General features: G+C 42.2%; 1 protein-coding gene across 2 annotated transcripts in view; it reads right to left on the reverse strand.

Moving 5' to 3' along the window:
* The window catches only part of cdc42 (cell division cycle 42), a 32,291-nt gene extending 22,606 nt beyond the window's left edge, over positions 1–9,685 (reverse strand). The window contains exon 1 of one of the 2 annotated variants that reach the window (XM_063033213.1): positions 9,574–9,685. The gene's annotated coding sequence lies outside the window, so the exon portion shown is untranslated. Of the gene's footprint in view, positions 1–9,436; positions 9,459–9,573 lie in introns of those variants that run through there. The other variant, XM_063033214.1, reaches the window with a different exon arrangement.
* Positions 9,686–22,006: the final 12,321 nt, after the last annotated feature.

The following is a 22,006-nucleotide window of genomic DNA, read 5'->3' on the forward strand; positions in this document are numbered from 1 at the left end:
TGAATGGACTTGCCCAACTTGGGCTGTGACATCAATCTAACCCTCCCAAATTACCTCCCGCAACTTCCCCTTTCATCATATGAACCAGTTGAACAAGCCTGTGCAATGCCCTGGAGAAGATGTTATGACTTCAAGTGACAAGATTCTTGGATTTAAAAGGCAATAATCTTTGCTGGGGGGGGGGCGGGAGTCCTGTTGTAGTAGGAAATCCTGAAATGTTTCTACTGCTGCTTGGGCTTGAGAGTGAAGGAGGATATCAATAAGTCTTGTGTCTTACTGAAAACCAACTGGAAGAAATGCAGAACAAAATTGGATAGCATTTTTCCTCTTTCAACATAAGTGTATGACTGGGTGGGGGACCCTTTCTCCAAATCTTCTGCTCAGCCTGAGACCTTCCCTTTGACAGAAGAGGAAAAACTTCTGAGCTGCAGTCTGAGCGTGCACTCAAGATTGAGATTTACTGATCTACCCATGGACAAGTCACGATTTCTGTGAGAATATCCTGCCATTAATAGGAAAGCAATGCTGCAGTTTTCAACTTCTTACATGTGTGAGCAAGCTTTTTCTTGTTTAACAAGCATAAGAGCAAGGATAGGAATAGTATCATTTCAGTTGAAGGTGAAATCTGTGAGCTTATCTCAAGTTCGACCCAGAATTGAGTACTTGGGCAGCAAAAAAAAACAAGCACTGGTTTCACAAGCTAGGCCTGTATTTGAGCCGGATCATGTTACTTAGTAAAGGTTTTCCCCTAAAGTCCTGAGTAAAATTGTACCTTGCTATATTCTTATTCATATAGCTTTGGCTTATGGTTTTTAGTGACAATGTCAATAAAATCTTCATGCTGTAAATAGTGTTAACCAGATCAATTTACAATCTTTATTCAAATCAAATCTACCAAGCCTACTTTCAGAAAAATTAAATCCCATTTTGCTTAAGCCAGTTATTTAACAGAAGTTTATTATGTTTGCTACAGGAGTTCTCTAAAATTTATGAAAGGGAAAATTTTCAAGGTAAGCTAAGCTTGACTACCTGTTTCCACCCCCACCCAAAGAAAATTCATTCTCTACTCAAGAGCATTGACAATTGTTTTTAGATCGTTTTTCTACAACTTACTGATCACACTACCGTAATGCCAGCTGTAGATAAAATAATTTCTACACCGGTGGTCCCTCAGACCTAAAAATTATTTCAAGGGTTCCTCCAGGGCAAAAAGGAGAAAGGCTGTGCTCGCTTTGACCGTCAAAGCATGGAGGACCCATCACAAACTCCCCCAGCCCCCAATGATCCTGCGATTTCAGTGAAACCGATGTGTGAACATCCTTTGGGAGGGTGAACCCACAAAAAGAATCCAGCCCAGATGGGAGTACCAAAGCCTTCTGATCAACTGGATAGACTGCTCACTGAATCTTTAACCTCTCGCTTCAGCAATCTGAGGTACCCACATGCTTCAATTACGCAGGTGCCTACGAACATGGCAACCTGCCTCAATGACTATTGCCTAGTACTTTCAAAACACGTCATCACTGTAGACGTGAGGTTGGTGTTGAAACACAAATCCTGCGTGAGAAGAGATCTGCTCCAATTTACCCATCTGCGCAACAGCAGATGGCATTTCATTGGCTCTTCACTCAACCCTGGAGCATCTGGACAGCAAAGACACATACATCAGGATGCTCCTTACTGACTACAGCTTGGCATTCAATACCATCATCCCCTCAAGATTAAACAACAAGCTTCAAGAGCTTGACATCAATACCTCCTCACTTGCAAATCCCAATCAGCTTGGATTGGCCACAACATCATCTTCACAATCTCCAATAGCACAGGTGCACCACAAGGCCATGTGCTTAGCCCCCTGCTCTACACTTACGACATGGCTAAGCAGAACTCCAATACCATATTCAAGTGCACTGATGACACCACTGTCATAGGCCGAATCAAAGGTGGTGATGAATTAGCATAGGAGGGAGACTGAAAATCTTGCTGACTGGTGCCACAACAATCTCTTACTCAATAAGATGAAGGAACTGACTTTTGACTTCATTAGGAAACCAGGAGGTCCATGAATCAGTTCTCATTGGAAAAAAATCAGAGGTGGAGAGGGTCAGCAACTTTAAAATCCTCAATGTTATGTCAGAGGACCTGTCCTGGACACAGCAATTATGAAGAAAGCATGGCAGCACCTCAAATTCCTTCGGATTTGACATGCCATCTTTGATGAAGCTCAATGGAAGTGTGGAGGAGAGTACACTTATTGGTCGCATCCCGGCCTGATATGGAAACACATCCAATGGAAAAATCTTACAAAAAAGTAGTGGATACTGCCCAGTCTATCACGGGTAAAGCTCTCACCACCATTGAGCACATCTATACACAGTGTTCTTGTAAGAAAGCAACATCTGTTATCAGGGACACCCACTAACCTGGCCATGCTCTCTTCTCACTGCTGCCATCAGAAAGGTAGTAAGAGCCTCAGGACTCACACCACTAGGTTCAAGAACAGTTATTACCCCTCAACCATCGGGGATAACTTCACTTGCCCACTGTTGAAATATTCCCACACCCTATCGACTCACTTTCAAGGACTTTTTTCCCCCATCTCATGTTCAATATTTATTGCTTATTTATGATTGTTATTTCTTCACTCTTCGCATTTGCAGTTTATCGTCTTTTACACACTGGTTCTTTGTCGGGTTGGCGCAGTCATTATTGGATTTATTAAATATGCCTACAAGAAAATGAATCTCAGGGTTGCATGTTATTACGTATACTTTGATAATAAATTTACTTTAAACTTGGCACTTTTAACATTTGCAGTCACAACTATACTTAGTTATGTATTGTGTCCACAAGCAATAATGGGTATCAAATTATTGAAATCTTTGGTTAAAAAAATAGCAGTTCAAACAATGCTTGTCCTTACTACAACAGCCAAACATGGCATTCCTTGGAGTAACATGTATAGTCGCAATCTATTAAATTGCATCAAAGTGCAATTTCTTCCAAAGTGCATTGCCTCTGACAATAAAAAAAAGCTCCAACATAATTACTCATATGATGTTAGTGCAAAACTTCCTACTTGCATACTTAATTTTTCTAGTCTACTCAAAACTGATTAAATATTTGATGGTTTGCATACAGGAACCATGTCTGGCAAAGTAGTCAATGACAAAAGCACACATAAATTAAGCATGTAGTTTCACCTAAACCTAGTAATTTAGCAATTTACTTTAATCTCAATGTAACAATTCACTCAGTACAAAATTACAGTATCGGGGGGCCTGACTTTTTTTTTTAAAAATGATACTAAGAACATCAATATAATGTCTCACTTATTAACCACTGAGTACAACTATCTAACATGCACAAACATAGTAAATACCAAGATACAGGTTATCAATTCACAGAACAGATGGCAGGACTCTAGTCAATTATGATTCAGTACATGAAAGCCATAGTCTTTTGTCCAGAATCACACATCACTACTGGTATACTATAGTGATTTTCAAACCACCTTAAGAAACTCACCCAAGCAATCCAATACAGCTCTGCAATACAGCCTTTATTCAAATCAAAAAATAGTGACTTCTTTTAAGAAACATTGCAACTTACCCCCAAGGTCATAGCCCTCCTCTGAGAGCCTGTGATTCAGGGTACAAAACAAACCTCTACACCCCCAATCCCCAAGCTTCACCCCCCTTCCACTTACTCCATGTATCCACTCTCTCCTTGCCCCTCCTCCAATGCTCCCATTTGCCCACCCCACCTCTTTTACCAAACTTAGTCAGCCAGCATGTTACTATTTCCCCTATTCCCTCCTCTATGTTCCAATTCATCATTCCTCACGTGGATACATCTATCAATTTCCAGCCATTGCCTATCTCTTAACTTTAGACTGGTCATTACCCCTATTCTTTCAATGCAGATGAAGGATCTCAACAAAACCTTGAATGTCCATTTCCTGTACAGATGCTGCCTGATCTAGTTTCATCTAGCAGCCATTCTTTGCTAAAGGTTCCAGCACCTACAACCTCTTGTATCTAATAACCTCTTAGATTTCCTTTTAAATTTCTCTTCTACGCCTTCTAACCAATTCTAATGTTCTTAGCATCTGTCACACGTTCCATCATCTCCTGAACTAGTCATTAAGGTTTCACATTTGGTAGTCCCATTTATTTGACAAAAATATTCATTGTGAACCATTCATTGCTTCAATACTATCTGCCATCCAGTATCTGGTACAAGTTCACTTGCTGAAAAAAAACAAGAAAAATTGAAACTTCACTCCAGTCCTTTGTATTAACACTAGAATTAACTGTTAATTTGATGGTGACACTGTTCTCCCACTGAACCACATTTCATCTTCCCATTTCATTCACACATACAATCCAGAATCACCCTTACCCACATCCCACCACCACTACTGTTGCTGCTTCCTCACCCAACATGTTGGGTTTGGTATAAAAAAACTAGAGCTGCAAATGCACTCCCAGTGCAAAACAACTGCCCAAATAATTCACGCATGCTTATTTTTAATAGCCACATTGCCTCAGTCGACAATTCCATTTCTTCTTACAGTTACAATAGTTCATAGAGGATAATGCAAGTATGAAGGAACAGCTAGCAGGCTTGAACATCCAAGTCACCTGAAAAGGGTGAGACAGGAAGTCACAGATTGTATTATTAGATAACCTGTAGATTACAAGAGCAGAAGAGCTTTCACCAGATACTTGCACATCTACAGCTAGAGTAATGTGTTCAGTTCTGGTCACATTATAGGAATGATGCGATTTCACTGTAAAGAGAGGACAACAGTATACTGCCTGGAAGTTTTAGCCAAATTCGGATTAGGTCAGAACTGTTTTCTTTGGAATGCAGACAGTAGCTGAAGGAATAATACAAACAAGCCAATAGAATGGGTATGGCCTATTTCACTCACATAGATCAAAAACCAGGAGAGAAATTTTTAAAGAAAATGCAGTACAATAACATTTAAGCCAGTGGGTTGCTAAAGAATGGAACTCTGCTTGTAAAGAATGGCAGATCCAGAAACTTCCACATTTACATGTATTTGAAGCACTGTGCCTGTGGGACTCTGAATAAAATGCCAGAGGCTGGACCAGATCCAACAGATTTCTCAGGTAATTGCCATGATCCCAATGGCCAGAGTATTTTACTATTTTTACAATTTCACCCCTCCCAAAGAGACATTAATCTAGGGGTTCAAGACCCAGAGGATGTGTGGATCCAATGGGCTGAAAAAAAAAGGTAGTACAACCAGTTGAACCACTGCCTCCCATCCCAACCTGGGGTGCTGTGTCCATGGAGCTTCTGCATTTGCTCCGTGACCACTCAAAATCCCTTCTATGTTCTAAAGACATGCCAAATCTGTTAATTGGTCACAAAACTGCTTTTAGCATATAGAGTTGGTAGAACCTGAGTGTGCTGGAAAATGCATTTTTTAAAACTTCGCCCCACGATTAGTGCAAAATCTATGGTTAATAATCATTGGGCTGAAAAAAAAACCATTTCATGCAGTATCTTCTCATGAAGAATTAACAGCAAGTGCAATTCTTCATCTTGCAATCATCCAGAGAGCAGAGTCAGAAATTATATTCTTCATTCGGGATAGGGCTTCCATTTTGGTGAGTAACGACGCAGAATTGCTGAGGCAAGCTAGATTAGCACTTTCCCACAAGCGTGCAAAGACAAAGTGGCACAAATATCAGAAATCAGGTCAATTCCTTTTAAATTTCTACTCCTATTCCCTCCAACCTAAACAACTGCCTGTGATAATTTAAAAATAAATCCTCGGACACCACACGTACTTGCTTAAAGCAAGATCACACAAATTGATTAATCACAGTACAAGTCTTAAAAAGAAAATGAACCATTTAACAAGACCTGGACTGCCCAGATGGAACTTACTCAAGGTGTGGATGCTATTTATATTTTTTCCTTAAATGCAATCATGTAATACACCTTGGTAATTAGACTACACATTTTATGTTAAGGGAACTGGGAAAATACAAAATTAGTCCAGAAGAATAACTCAAGGGGTGAATAATTAATGGAGGGGTGCAGCAGTTAGGGAGCCCAATGGCCTCCTGTTTCTATTTCTCATTCCAATTTTGCACATTTCTTGTAAACTTCATAATTTCCCATTCATGAAAGTATTGCACCAAAATTTGCTAAAGCAGACAAAAAAAAGCACTCAAATGCAAGATAGCTCATGGACAAGCAGGAAAAAGGTCACTGCAGTCAATAAAAACATTTATGGAGTAAAAGGGCTTCATGAAACTCAGGCCTGCTTAACACTGTAGGCCTCAACATCAAATTGTCTGTGATGAGGTTATGTGTAAGTAACAAATAAAAAAAGATTGTATTTGGACAAACTTGCAGCCTCAGTGCACATAAGGCAACTAGACAAAACTCTATGGATTTAAATTCCAAATGTAATGGTAAAGGCAATTTTACATTATGTCAAATTAGTTATAAACAAGAGGTTTTGCAAATGCTGGTAAAGTAGAACAATACACAGAAAATGCTGGAGGAACTCAGGTCATGTTAGTTGTGGTCCAAGATCACCAGGCTGTTGATTTCAGCAAGGGCTACAAATATGAAGCTGGGAGTACAACAATTCCTTCTCTTGGAAGAAAGTTTATATTGCATGGCAAACTTAGCCATAAGCATTGCTTTGAAGAGTGCAATAGCTGTAAAGCAATATTTTTTAAAAAATATTTACTGAAAGGTAACAGAGTTTACCTGCTAATTTTAAGTATTTCTGTTAATAACTGAAAACCAGTTAGAAAAATAATTACAAACTACAACAATAGAGGTGGTGCAGTACTTGTATTATGGTCCAAAACCCAGCCAGTGATCCAAGAAACGCTGATGCAACTTTGTAACTAGTCACACTGAAGGTTACTAACCACAGCATCAAGTGCAAAGTTTCCTCACAGGAAGTGAGACTTGAAAGAACAAGCAACAATGTTGCATTTTTCTTTCATATTTTATGAAATGCATCAGAACCAACTGGGCACATTGCACTGTTCACCCAGCTAGAACAATCCTTATAAATGTTCTCATCTTCTATTGGCCCAGAAGATTCATAAACCAAAGCCTTCACCTTCAAAGTAGGCACACTGAATAAAGTACTTTAGTGTACACTGCAACTTAGTAACTTTAAAGGGAAGTTATGAACTGAACAAATTTGTTCTTGGGAAGCTGAACTCTCTGACGGGTTCAAGACTTTACATTGGTCCAAACCAATTAAACAACTCCCTTTAATATTCTGCCTTAGGAAACTAAGGAAATTTATTACATAGGACATACAAGAATTCAGTACAGCACAGAACAGGTATCTTCAGCACTAACTATGACAACTAACAAAACTAATCTCACTTATCTGCGCAGAATCCATGGTCTATTCCCTTCACATCTTAAAAAGGCCACTGTCATGTTTACTTCCATCACTATCCTGGCAGCATGTTCCAGGCATATACCACTCCAAAAAAAAACCTCCTCCTTGCTCATCCTCAAATCCATGACTTCTACTACTTAACCTTGGGAAAAAGATTCTCAAATCATGTCAGGCTTTCCCTCAGCCTCAAACGCTCCAGAGAATGTAACTGAAATGGGTCCAACTTTGTATAGCCAATACTCCCCAGTAAAGGCAACTTCCTAGTTAACCTCACCCACCCTCACCATTCTTTCTGCATGAGGCAACCTGAACCGAATATAATACACCAAATAATCAACTTCAAGGAGGATTTAAGTGATATCTCAAGATCAGTGTTTAAGATTTATGCCCTTCTTTCAAAGATTATTGACCACATTCACATTATATGCGATAAAATATTGAATTCTAATTAGATGAAGTGTTACCTTCTGGAAGTTTTAAAATCTAACTTGACCAATGTTTATACAACTAGCAAAACAAAAAAAATCCCTCCTGTACTTAACTTCCCAAAGTGAAAGCACCTAGAAATTCATGCAATGAAAGATACTCTGACGCCAATTAGATCTTCCTTCCATATGAAAATTAAAAATGAACTAAAGACATTAAAACTAAACCAAATAAGTCTCAGAAACCCTTAAACAAGGCTAACTTGCAAAGCATTCTACTGACTTCCTGTGACTGCAATACAACCTTCAACTCATTACCAAATCCAAGATGAGTCCTATATAGGTCTCAAAAGCAAACAAAAATATAGGCCCTGAATGATTCAAATCATAGTCAAAAGACAGGAATGAAGACAATCAGTGCTATTGAACTATGTACAAAAAATGACATGTTTATGCCTTCCTGACAATGTCACAATCCTTGAAAAGATTACCTTCTGAATCAGTAAATTGGGAAAACTAAACTCCATTGAATTATATTTCCTACTGTAGGATTTCAAGGACAAGGAGGAAAAAAAACACGATCAAGTAGATACTGTTCATCATGCATCAATACTGGAAGTGGAACACAGAATCCACTTTGAAAACTGCCATATTAAATTGATCAAGATGACTTTCACACTAAAAATCAGAATCACAACTTAGCAAAAACGTACTTAAATGCAAGCCTTTGAAAAAAGAGGCCTACTGAAATCTTCCAACAATAGAATCAGTGTTTTTATATACCTTGCAGCAGTAGGTGGAAATTCTGATCATCCTACCCATTTTACAAAACTATGCCTTCAATCTCAAAGACAAGTGCCATTTTCACCTCAAAAACGCTGATTTGCTCAAAACCCCGTCCAAATATGACTGCACTCCAGAGTTTGCAAACCCTTAACCCAAAATGACAAAATAGCACCCAGTTGCATCGCTCGAACTTCCTCTTCGATTCCTTGTAATGCGAGAGCAACCTTAAAACAGGAAACCCGTTTATAAAATGACAGCAGCTTTAAATGCAGTTAAATTGTCCACAACCAGGGATGTTGCTGGTGTCAGCTGGAATTAAGGAGGAAGACGCCTACAAACTGCGGCATTTAGCGAGATGTGAATAAATAAAATGCAGCAAACACACCCCTCCCCCTTTGCACTGAATATAAAGCAGTTTGCCGAATCTCCGCTGCCGCAATAAGGCCGAAAGAGCGCACCGCCCCACCCAGTCAACTCTCTGCCGTATCCGGGCTCCATTCGGAAGGGGAGCGCATATTTGGTGGGGGGGGGGGCGTAAAGAGACAGACGAGGCAATGCCCCCAAGCCGGGTGACAAGACAGGAACCGGGCAGAGGAGCCGCCGAACCTCCAGGCACTACCGACCTTCATCCCTCTTTCAATACACTGAGAAGAGGGGAAGGAGGCCCGGAGAGGCAGGCCGAGCTTCTGCCGGCCCACGCCCAATGTCTCCCGGCGTGTACCGAAACCAGAGCTCGGGGCCAGGAAGCGAGGGCCCAGGCGTTGTATGGAGCCGCGGTGGCAGCCGCGCCGCCGCCGCCTACCTGCTTCCCTCGCTCGCCCCATCTCCCTAGACCGAGCCTTCAGCTCGCCATCCCCGACACAACCGTACAGACAGCGGGACGAGGGGCCCCGCAACCGGAATAGTTCCCGAAGCTCGTACCCCCAGCCCGTCACTTACCCCAACAAGACACCGACTGCACCGGGCGTTGGCGACTGCACGGGGTTTCCTGCACAGCTTTAAACCGCTGCAGGGGCACGCCACGATGACGTTATCGCGCTGCCTCCTCAAGCCGACCGGAACGTCACTGTGCGTCATCACGCTGCCATTCTAAAGTTGATACTGTAGATAACTGGCCCAGGCATTGGGATTGCCTCTTCCTGAGTCTGCAACGTGCCTTGGGGATTGACACCATCCATGAGGCACTCCTCTGAAATGACCTGAGTGAAGCACTTGCCATTACCCACAATCCGTATGTTCGAGGCATCAACCTCCCCTTTTTTTTGGTCCCCCACCCCATCCCTCCCCACTGATCTCCTTCCTGGCACTTATCCTTGTAAGCGGAACAAGTGCTACACATGCCAGACAGCCCTTCCAGGTGAGGCGACACTTCACCTGTGAGTCGGCTGGGGTGATATACTGAGTCCGGTGCTCCCAATGCAGCCTTCTATATATTGGCGAGACCCGACGCAGACTGGGAGATCGTTTTGCTGAACACCTATGCTCTGTCCGCCAGAGAAAGCAGGATCTCCCAGTGGCCACACATTTTAATTCCACATCCCATTCCCATTCTGACATGTCTATCTACGGCCTCCTCTACTGTAAAGATGAGGCCACACTCAGGTTGGAGGAACAACACCTTATATTCCATCTAGGTAGCCTCCAACCTGATGGCATGAACATTGACTTCTCTAGCTTCCGCTAATGCCCCACCTCCTCCTCGTACCCCATTCGTTATTTATTTTTATACATACATTCTTTCTCTCACTCTCTTTTCTCTCCCTCTGTCCCTCTGACTATACCCCTTGCCCATCCTCTGGGATCCCCCCCACCTTGTCTTTCTCCCCGGACCTCCTGTCCCATGATCCTCTCATATCCCCTTTGGAATCACCTGTCCAGCTCTTGGCTCCATCCCTCCCCCTCCTGTATTCTCCTATCATTTTGGATCTCCCCCTCCCCCTCCCATTTTCAAATCTCTTACTAACTCTTCCTTCAGTTAGTCCTGACGAAGGGTCTCAGCCTGAAACGTCGACTGTACCTCTTCCTAGAGATGCTGCCTGGCCTGCTGCATTCACCAGCAACTTTGATGTGTGTTCCTTTTTTTTGGTGATTAGTTTCTCACACACCACGGGAAAATACAAAACAGGACTAAGGCATCTACTCCACTGTTCAATAACATCCTACTAATCTTCCACAGCATCATTTTCCTATTCAGTATATATATCCCTGATTCCTAAAATATACGGAAATGTACAGTATTCCTATCTGTTTTTAATGTGATTAATGTCTGACCCCCCCACACAAAACTCTTTGATACAGAATTCCAAATGTTCACCCCTGTTGTTAAAGAAATTCCTCGTCTCTTTATTCCTCAATCACATCCTCCTTTCATCAAGACTGTAAAACTAGCTTGCTATCATCTGTCCTGTTGAGTCTTATAAGCATTTTATTGTTTCAATCTAGTCACTTCTGAAATACGGGCTGATCTCATCCTGCGCAACCTCACCTCATACAGTAGAAATGCCTTCAGGTAAAGTCCTGGCATGCTTTTGCCAAACTCCCTAAATAGCAAATGCATCATTTCTTTCTTGATGAGATTGAAATGCAGTAAGACAGATTCAACCTCGTATGCATATCCTCTTAAAATAAAGACAAATTACTGTTTATCTCTGAAAATACTTGTTACACCTGCATATTCTACCCATCAAGATCTCTTTGTGCATCTCAACGTTGTTAAAGTACGCAATATTTCTATTTCTTTCCAACAAATTGGCAAGCAGTTTCAAACACCTGGGATTGCACATCTCGCATAACCTCTAATGTTCCCAAAACACCTTCTACACAATCAAGAAAGCACACCAATGCCTCTACTTTCTGAGGAAGTTTAAGCGAGCTGGACTATGCAGATCAATGCACATGTGCATCTACATATGCACAGTAGAGAGCATCCTAACATGCTGCATCACTGCACTGCAGCAGCCTGGAAGGTTCTACAACGGGCTGGTGCCAGTGATGTCCAAAGCATCACCTGCATCAGCCTACCTGCCATCAAGGACATGAATATAGAAAGGTGCCAGAAAAGGGTCAGCAATAGCATGAAGGATCCTACCCACCCTGATCATGGACCCATCAGGGAGGAGGCCACAATGCAAACATGGTAGCACCACCGAGCTCAAAAACAGTTACGTTCGCTAAGCAGTAAGTCTGATTAACACTTCCACCCACTAACCCACCCCTCCATAACCCCCACCAACACCACTTTATCATTTCCAACAAGAGTCATCATAAGTACAGATGTTCCTGTGCCTAGCGTCACTTTATGATGTACCATCTATGTACATAAATACCAATGTATTTATATTTATTGTTTTTTATATTACTGTGTTTTTTGTGCAGTATCGGATCTGGAGTAACAATTAATTTGTTCTCCTTTACACTTGTTTACTGGAAATGGCATTAAACAATCTTGAATCTTAACATTTTCCACATTATATTCTATGAGTTGCGTTGTTGCCAACTTACCTGGCCTGTCCATATTATCTTGGAGCTTCTTTGTATCTTTATCACTATTCATGCTCCCATGTCCAATTGACCAACAACTATCCAAAGTAATGGAGGAAGACATGTCTTCATGGGTGTTAAAACAAATGTTTGCATTTGCCTAAGTGTTAAACTTGTTTAGCTGATAGCTGAGGACAGCTGTGATTGATCCATAGACAGACAACCAAGAGAACAAACAAGCAATGTTGCTCATGTCCAATCATCAACTGAGCGATTGGTTTAATGTAAAGAGCAATGTATTTATATAACACTGCCATGTCTCCCTTAAGACATTCCAAAATCAGAGTTCAGGTTTATTATTGCTTACGTATGTCATGAAATTTGTTGTTTTGCAGCTGCAGTACAGTGCAAAATGTGAAAATTACTGTAAGTGACAATAACAAATCATGCAAAATACAAGTAACAAGGAAGGTGTTCATGGGTGCATGGACTATTCAAAAATCAGATGGTAGAGGGGAAGAACCTGTTCCTTAAACATTAAATCTGGGTCTTCAGACTCCTGTACTTCCTTTCCAATGGTAGTAAATGGATCCTTCATGCTATTGCTGACCCTTTTCTGGCACCTTTCTGTATTCATGTCCCAGATGGTAAGGATCCTTAATGATTGATATCCCCTTCTTGAAACAATGGCTCTTTAAGATGTCCTTGTTGGTGGGAGGGTTATGCCTGGCTGAGTCCACAATGGTCTGCATCCTCTTGTGATCCTGTGCACTGCAGCCTCCACACCAGCCTGTCATTCAACCAGTCAGAATGCTCTCAACATTACATCTGTATACATTCGATAACATATTTGGTGACGTACCAAATCTCTTCAAACTCTTAACGAAGTAGAGCTATGGCTGTGCTTTCTTCATAGTTGCATCCATGTGTTGGGCTCAGGACAGATCTCTGAGATGCTGACACCAGGAACTTGAAGATGCTTGCTCCTTCCACTCAGCCCCCAATGAGGACTGGTGTATGTGTGTTCTCTCGTGTTCTCTTCCTGAAGTCCACAATCAACTCCTTTGTCTTGCTGATGCTGAAAGTTGTTGAGACATCACTCCACCAGCCGATCTATCTCACTCCTGTACACCTCATCACCACCTGAGATTCTGCCAACAACAGTGGCGTCATTAGCAAATTTAGATGGTATTTTAACTCTGCCGAGCCATGCAGTCACGAGTGTAGGGAGTGTAGAGGAGTGAGCTTAGCACACATCCTAGAAGTACAACCGTGTTGACTGTCAGCGAGGCGATGTTATTACTGATCCGCACTGACCGTGGTTTCCTAATAAGTCGAGGATCCAGTAGTAGAGGAAGATCCAATGGCCCAGGTTTAGAAGTTAGTTGCTTCTAGCCAATGAAATACTTCTACAACAGGAATTCTGCAGATGCTGGAAATTCAAGCAACACACATAAAAGTTGCTGGTGAACGCAGCAGGCCAGGCAGCATCTCTAGGAAGAGGTGCAGTCGACGTTTCAGGCCGAGACCCTTCGTCAGGATGAACTGAAGGAAGAGTTAGTAAGGGATTTGAAAGTTGGAGGGGGAGGGGGAGATCCAAAATGATAGGAGAAGACAGGAGGGGGAGGGATGGAGCCAAGAGCTGGACAGGTGATAGGCAAAAGGGATACGAGAGGATCATGGGACAGGAGGTCCGGGAAGAAAGACAAGGGGGGGGGACCCAGAGGATGGGCAAGGGGTATAGTCAGAGGGACAGAGGGAGAAAAAGGAGAGTGAGAGAAAGAATGTGTGCATAAAAATAAGTAACAGATGGGGTACGAGGGGGAGGTGGGGTATTAGCAGAAGCTAGAGAAGTCGATGTTCATGCCATCAGGTTGGAGGCTACCCAGACGGAATATAAGGTGTTGTTCCTCCAACCTGAGTGTGGCTTCATCTTTACAGTAGAGGAGGCCGTGGATAGACATGTCAGAATGGGAATGGGATGTGGAATTAAAATGTGTGGCCACTGGGAGATCCTACTTTCTCTGGCGGACAGAGCGTAGGTGTTCAGCAAAGCGGTCTCCCAGTCTGTGTCGGGTCTCGCCAATATATAAAAGGCCACATCGGGAGCACCGGACGCAGTATATCACCCCAGCCGACTCACAGGTGAAGTGATGCCTCACCTGGAAGGACTGTTTGGGGTCCTGAATGGTGGTAAGGGAGGAAGTGTAAGGGCATGTGTAGCACTTGTTCCGCTTACACAGATAAGTGCCAGGAGGGAGATCAGTGGGGAGGGATGGGGGGGACGAATGGACAAGGGAGTTGCGTAGGGAGCGATCCCTGCGGAATGCAGAGAGAGGGGGGGAGGGAAAGATGTGCTTAGTGGTGGCTGGTGGGGTGGTAGGTGAGGACCAGGGGAACCCTATTCCTAGTGGGGTGGCAGGAGGATGGAGTGAGAGCCATTCCCTTCTCGCAATTCCTCCGTCTCCACCGCATCTGCTCTCAGGATGAGGCTTTTCATTCCAGGACGAGGGAGATGTCTTCCTTTTTTAAAGAAAGGGGCTTCCCTTCCTCCACTATCAACTCTGCTCTTAAACGCATCTCCCCCATTTCACGTACATCTGCTCTCACTCCATCCTCCCGCCACCCCACTAGGAATAGGGTTCCCCTGGTCCTCACCTACCACCCCACCAGCCTACGGGTCCAACATATTATTCTCCGTAACTTCCGCCACCTCCAACGGGATCCCACCACTAAGCACATCTTTCCCTCCCCCCCCCCTGCATTCCGCAGGGATCGCTCCCTACGCAACTCCCTTGTCCATTCGTCCCCCCCATCCCTCCCCACTGATCTCCCTCCTGGCACTTATCCGTGTAAGTGGAACAAGTGCTACACATGCCCTTACACTTCCTCCCTTACTACCATTCAGGGCCCCAAACAGTCCTTCCAGGTGAGGCAACACTTCACCTGTGAGTCGACTGGGGTGATATACTGCGTCCGGTGCTCCCGATGTGGCCTTTTATATATTGGCGAGACCCGACACAGACTGGGAGACCGCTTTGAACACCTACGCTCTGTCCGCCAGAGAAAGCAGGATCTCCCAGTGGCCACACATTTTAATTCCACATCCCATTCCCATTCTGACATGTCTATCCATGGCCTCCTCAACTGTAAAGATGAAGCCACCCTCAGGTTGGAGGAACAACACCTTATATTCCGTCTGGGTAGCCTCCAACCTGATGGCATGAACATCGACTTCTCTAGCTTCCGCTAATACCCCACCCTCCCCCTCGTACCCCATCTGTTACTTATTTTTATACACACATTCTTTCTCTCACTCTCCTTTTTCTCCCTCTGTCCCTCTGAATATACCCCTTGCCCATCCTCTGGGTCCACCCCCTCCCCCTTGTCTTTCTTCCCGGACCTCCTGTCCCATGATCCTCTCGTATCCCCTTTTGCCTATCACCTGTCCAGCTCTCGGCTCCATCCCTCCCCCTCCTGTCTTCTCCTATCATTTTGGATCTCCCCCTCCCCCTCCAACTTTCAAATCCCTTACTCACTCTTCCTTCAGTTAGTCCTGACGAAGGGTCTCGGCCTGAAACGTCGACTGTACCTCTTCCTAGAGATGCTGCCTGGCCTGCTGCGTTCACCAGCAACTTTTATGTGAAATACTTCTAAAATTCAGTTTCTGTTGTGGTAAGAAATGTGGGAACTAATTTATTCACAACAGTTCCCATACGTATTAATTAAATAATAGCAGGATCTTCTAATTAGGAGGAATGAGTAGTCATCAAGCCACTAAAAATAATGGCACCTTATATAGAACAATGCCATGGAAGCTCTTGTGCGCAACTGAGAGAGCGGAAAGGATCTTAGATTTATGTTTTGTCAAATAGTCTATTGTATTTCTGATGTTATACTACTCTCAGGGTAATGTACAGTGGCATCAACCTGGATTTGTTGTGTTTGCATCTCTGGAATGCCACAACATTCTGACTCAGACTGGAGGCCTACCGACAGAACCACACCTAACATGAGGGCACTTCATTCTGGTATTGTGTTATGTTTGGAAATGCGTCCAAGCTTACAGGTATGAGAAAGGCTGGTTTCCTTCCTGAAGAACATGAATAATGTTGAATGATATCATTCCCAATGCATCCCACCACCTTGCTCCTACTTCAAACAAATTTCTCAGTTTTCCAGTTCAGATGAAATGTTATCAGTCCACAACTTTCATAAATGCTACCTGATTTGCTGAGTACCCATGGAATTTTCTGTCTTTATTTCAGATTTACAGCAACTTTAGTATTCAAGTTCAACTTTATTGTCATTCATTCAACTGTAGACATGTGCACTGCCAAATGAGACAACCTTCCTCTGGAACAAGGTACACAATGCAGTACATATAACTCACACACATTAATTAATATCACCACAAATAATAAGGTGCACAAACAAGCTAAAAAGTAAACAGTATAATGCTACTGACACTTCATATGTAATAAAACCGGGGTGTGGAAGGCAGTTCAGTAGTCTTATAGCCTGGGGGAAGAACCTGTTTCCATCCTAACAGTTTTTGTCCTAATGCTATGGTACAGTACTTCCTGCTTGATAATAGGGGGTCAAAAAGGTTGTTGGGCTTTTGCTTCCTACCTTCAATCACATATGGGAGTTGAGAGGGTAGAATTAGAGTTGATGTGTCCCCACCCTGAGATGTCTGGAATCAGGAACACATCGGTGGTCTGGCCAGTTAGAATACAGAAAGAAGTTTGTCCTGGGTAGTAAATCTTCGGAACTCTCTACTAAAAGGGAGGTACTATGGCTAATAACCCAAAACAACCCATTCCCCTGTCTGCCACTCCAACAAGCTGCTGACTGCACTGAACTTTTGGCAACTGTGTGGGGTTTACTGCAAACCTTTAAACTGCTAGACCATGATGAAATTATCCTGGGAACTTCTACTGGAGCTGAACATGCTCAGCATTTTGCTCTGCATCATCGAGCTGAGTGATGTATAATAAATAACAAGATTATTAATAACAAGTGAAGCTTCAATATGTGAAAGGGATAAAAAGAATACATGCAAATAATAAAATTGTGAAATAAAACCAAAAATCTAATAATGCAGAGTAGATATATCAGCACTGAAAAGAATGTGTTTCAGTAACATTCATCAAGACATTATAAATAAAATGCCATTCTAGATAATTTTGAATGTTGATGCCTTAAAATGCACAGACCAAAAGACACCAAATCTAATTTGCATAGGTCTGGTCAGTGGTGGGGTGGGAACATGCAGAAGATTGGAATAAGCTGCAGAAAGTTGTAAACCCAATCAGCTCCATCATGGGCACCAGACTCCACAGCATCCAGGACATCTTCAAGGCATGATACCTCAAAAAAGCGGCATCCATTACCCGGGCATGCCTTGTTCTCATTGTTACCATCAGGGAGGAGGTACGGGGGTCTGAAGGCACACATTCAGTTAAATAGGAGCAACTTTCTCCCATCTGCCATTTGTGATTTCTGAATGGACATTGAACCCATGAACACTACCTCACTACTTTTTGTGCACAGCTCATTTAACTTTTTTATATATTTCTTACTGTAATTCACAGTTTTTATCATTATGTATTGCAATGTCCTTCTGCCACGTAACAACAAATTTCATGACATATGCATGTGATACTAAACCTGATTCTGACTTTGACATTTACGACAATCTGTACATTTTCTAGTATCAAATAACAGATAAACAAGGACAGGTCACCACTTAACATCAGAAAAAGTACAAAAGCAACTGGTTACCTTCAACCCAGGATTGCATGTTCCATCCCGCTCCTCTTACACAGTTCTAGAACATTGAACAGTACAGCACAGAAAGAGGCCGTTCAGCCCTCCATGTCTGTCCAACCCTTGACGCCAATCTAAACTAATTCCAGTTGCCTGCATATGATCTACAGCCCTCCATCCCCTTGCTGTTTACATGCCTGTCCAAACACCTCAAAAACATTGCTGTTGTATTTGTTTCCACCACTTCACCTGGCAGAGCGTCCCAGGCATCTCCCCCTCTCCTCTGTGTAAAAAAAAAGTGCCTCACAAATCTCCTTTAAACTTTCCCCCTCTTCCCTGTAGAGCTATATCCATTCTGGGATATCATCTCTGACTATATACATTACCTGTGCCTCTCAGAATTTTATGAACATCTATCAAATCAGGTTGGATTCAAGTTGGGTTCAGTGGTGTCAACATCAGTAATCTGGTTCATTCATTCAAAGCATAACCTATCCATTAACATGCATCGATTTCCACTTTGAGACATCTCTGCCCATCTCTGGCTTTACTTCATTTCCATTGCCACTGTAAAGGTCATTACGTCTTTGTTGCCTAAATGTCCTCATTTCTGCAACACATCCCACACCAGCCTTCTAAACTCAAGCTCACCACTAACTCTACTGATCCAGAATTGCTCAGAGAAGGCGAGGTGAGAAATTCAGCCAGGATTGCTAATTAATTGGTACATAATGATTTCACCAATAAGTACATGTGGCCAGATTCAATGGGTGAGAATAGGACTGTAAGCTTCATTGTTATTTGTTTTCAAGGACATATTCTTTTGTACAAGGTATAGGAGGGTGCTGACCAGTATTCTCTTCAAGAGAGGACCAGAAGTTATCAGTACAAATTTCAAAACCAGCAATAAGCCAGACATTGTCCCTGTTTATTTCTGGAAATGTAAATAAACACAGTGACTTGGACTTCAGTTTTAGGATCCCCTTGCCAAGGGTCTTCTATTAGTGGAATGGGGGTTTTAGAGATTAAACCAAATATTTTCTGTATTTAGAATAAAACCTTAAGCATTGAAATAATGAATTTCCAGCATTTGCAGTTTTTCATTTACTGTACTATACATTTGTTTTCAGTAACTGTGTACAAGAATAACATTTACACCTTTTAAATAATATCCTGCCTGTCTGTTTTCCTAGTTGAAGTGAATAACTTCATAATTGTCTACATTATACTGCAACTACCATGGCTTTGTTCACTCATTTGCCTTGAAGTCTTTTTACTTGCTCTTCACAATTCACAATCCCATCCAGTTTCATATGATAGTAACTTTGAATTATTACATTATGTTCCTTCAATCAAATCATAGATATTTAATATGAATACATATCACCATCCGGATCATGCTCTTTTCTCACTGCTGCCATCAGGTAGAAGGTACGAGAACATCAGGACTCGATCCACCAGGATCAAGAATAGTTCTACCTCTCATCAGACTTTTGAACAAAAGGAGATAACTACACTCACCTGCCCATCCACTGAGATGTTCCCACAACCAATGATATCACTCCATGGACTCTTTATTTCATTATCTCATGTTAATGTTAATTATTTCTATTTATTTATATTTGCATTTGCCCAGTCTGTTGTCTTATGCACTCTGGTTGATCTTTCATTGATCTTGTTATAGTTACTATTCTGTAGATTTGCTGAGTATGACCGCAAGAAAACCAATCTCACGGTTGTATATGGCAACATGTAAGTACCTTGATAATAAAATTTACTTTAAACTTTGAAAAGTGGAGATCCAAACACTAATCCACGCCGCACCTCACTGCTTACCACGTGACACCCTAAGAAAGCGCATGTTTTCCATGTTTCCTATCCATCAACCAAATAGCCAACATTTTGATCCATTGTATAACATTAACTGAATGAGGAAATCCTCTGCTTATCTTCCTCTTTAGATCTCCACCAGCACAGAAAGCAATCTTCAGACAATTTCAAGAAATGGCCACGAGTACAGGATATTACATCAGAATGGAATTGGACAACAGTCAGTCTGTGGTACAGAAGTCTTGAACTCCAGAACCAGCCGTGCCTTAGCCCAGATATTTTGGTTCAGTTATAGCATGGGCAGTGTAGAAAACTTCTTGGGTTTAGCCTGTTTACAAAAGGTAAGACAGATTCAATCCAGCACAATGAGTTTACCTTTTTATGTTCTTGAACTTTACCCGCACTGCACTTTTTCCCAGTAGCTTTTATACTTTATTCTGCATTGTTTTTGCTTTACCTTATTCTGGCTCAATGCACTGTAAAATGATTTGATCTGCACAAGCAAGACAAGCTTTTCACTCTATCTTGGAACATGATAATAATAAACCAATACCGATACCAATCTGTTCTCAGTCATCTACGGAAAGCTATCACTGATGGTGTTTTCAAACTGTATTGGTTCTGTAATAACCCGTTCACAGATAGCTGGAGTCAACTTTACCAGGACCCTTCAGCTCCAGAACTCATGAACAGCAATAAAAAAAACTGATTTCCACGGGTGAATAGAAGCAGTTGTTAACTATGCCACCACAGTGCCTGGTAAATCTGGAGTCAATGAGCATCAAAGGAAAAGGCATTTCCAAAGGTTGGAGACATACCTTACATGAGAGAAGATAGCTGTGGTTGCTGAAGCTCTAGCACCACTGCAGGAGGTCATCAGGGCAGTGTCCTTGGCCTAACGATCCTCAGCTACTTCATCAACGATTTTCTCTTGTCATGAGGTTAGAAGTGATGAAGTTTTCTTATACTTATATTTCCATTTGCAACTCCTCAGCAAATAAAGCAGTCTTTACCTGGATGTAGTAAGATCTGGATGACATTTAGGCATGGATTGATGTGCGGGAAATTCATGTCACTAAACTAGCAGGCTATGATCATCCTCAACAAAAGAAAAGTTGCCCAGTTTGACATTCAGTGACATACCTATTGATAAGCTTCCCACTATCATATCACTATGGATGCTGTCCAAGTTGCATGCCATCTTGGACAATGTCTCCCATCCATTACATAATGTACTGGTTGGGCACAGGAGTACATTCAGCCAGACTCATTCCACCGAGGTGCAACACAGAGAGTCATAGGAAGTCATTCCTGCCTGTGGCCAACAAACTTTACAACTCCTCCCTTGGAGGGTCAGACATCCTGAGCCAATAGGCTGGTCCTGGACTTATTTCCTGGCATAATTTACATTTAACTATTTATGGTTTTATTACTATTTATTATTTATGGTGCAACTGTAATGAAAACCAATTTCCCCCAGGATGAATAAAGTATGACTATGACTAATTCTGGGGTTCGCCATTGTCCAGAAATTTAGTAGAACCAGCAATTTACATCCTGTAACTAAGAGGCCAAATCTCCTGTAAAAATTACTCACCTTATGCTACTCTGAAAGCATCTTCAAACCAACAAACTCTCCTACCAGGAAGGACAAGGACAGCAGCACAAGGCAACATTAGCACCACCAGTTTCCTCTCTAAGTTGCACTCTATCCTCTCTTGGAAATATATTGCCATTCTTTCAGCATCATTGGACGTCCCTACCAAATACTGGTGGTGTTGAAGTATCTTCACTAGAAGTACTACAGGGGTCCAAAAATTGCTTGCCACCATGTTTTCAAGGGCACATAAAGGCTGGCATTACTAGTGACACCTTTATTCAGGAAAATGAATAAAGACGGAAGTATAAAGTTTCATATTTCCTGAAGCAAAACACATCTCAGTTTAACAGTTCCTTTTAATGATAGGTTACATGGCAGCAATCTCTCTGCTCAGCAACTTAAATAAATTGGCTCAACTGTAAGTATGAACTCACCATCTTTGACCTTTGTGGTTAAGCATTACCTGTGGTGCAGCAGTAGGAGATGCTAATAGTTAGAGCCGCCAGCACTTGTGACTTTCAAAAATCATTCAAATTCTGAACATTCACAGTAAGTTCCAGGGCAGCTTTATATTTCCATTTTCAAAACAGTGTTGACACTAAAGTAAGGGATTGCCCAACCAAAAGGAATATCACCAAAGTGAAGCATTATGAAACTACCGATTTCATTGGCCTGGTGAGCATATTGGCA

Source organism: Mobula hypostoma, chromosome 25 (assembly GCF_963921235.1).
Source record: "Mobula hypostoma chromosome 25, sMobHyp1.1, whole genome shotgun sequence".
NCBI classification, from domain to species: Eukaryota; Metazoa; Chordata; class Chondrichthyes; order Myliobatiformes; family Myliobatidae; genus Mobula; species Mobula hypostoma.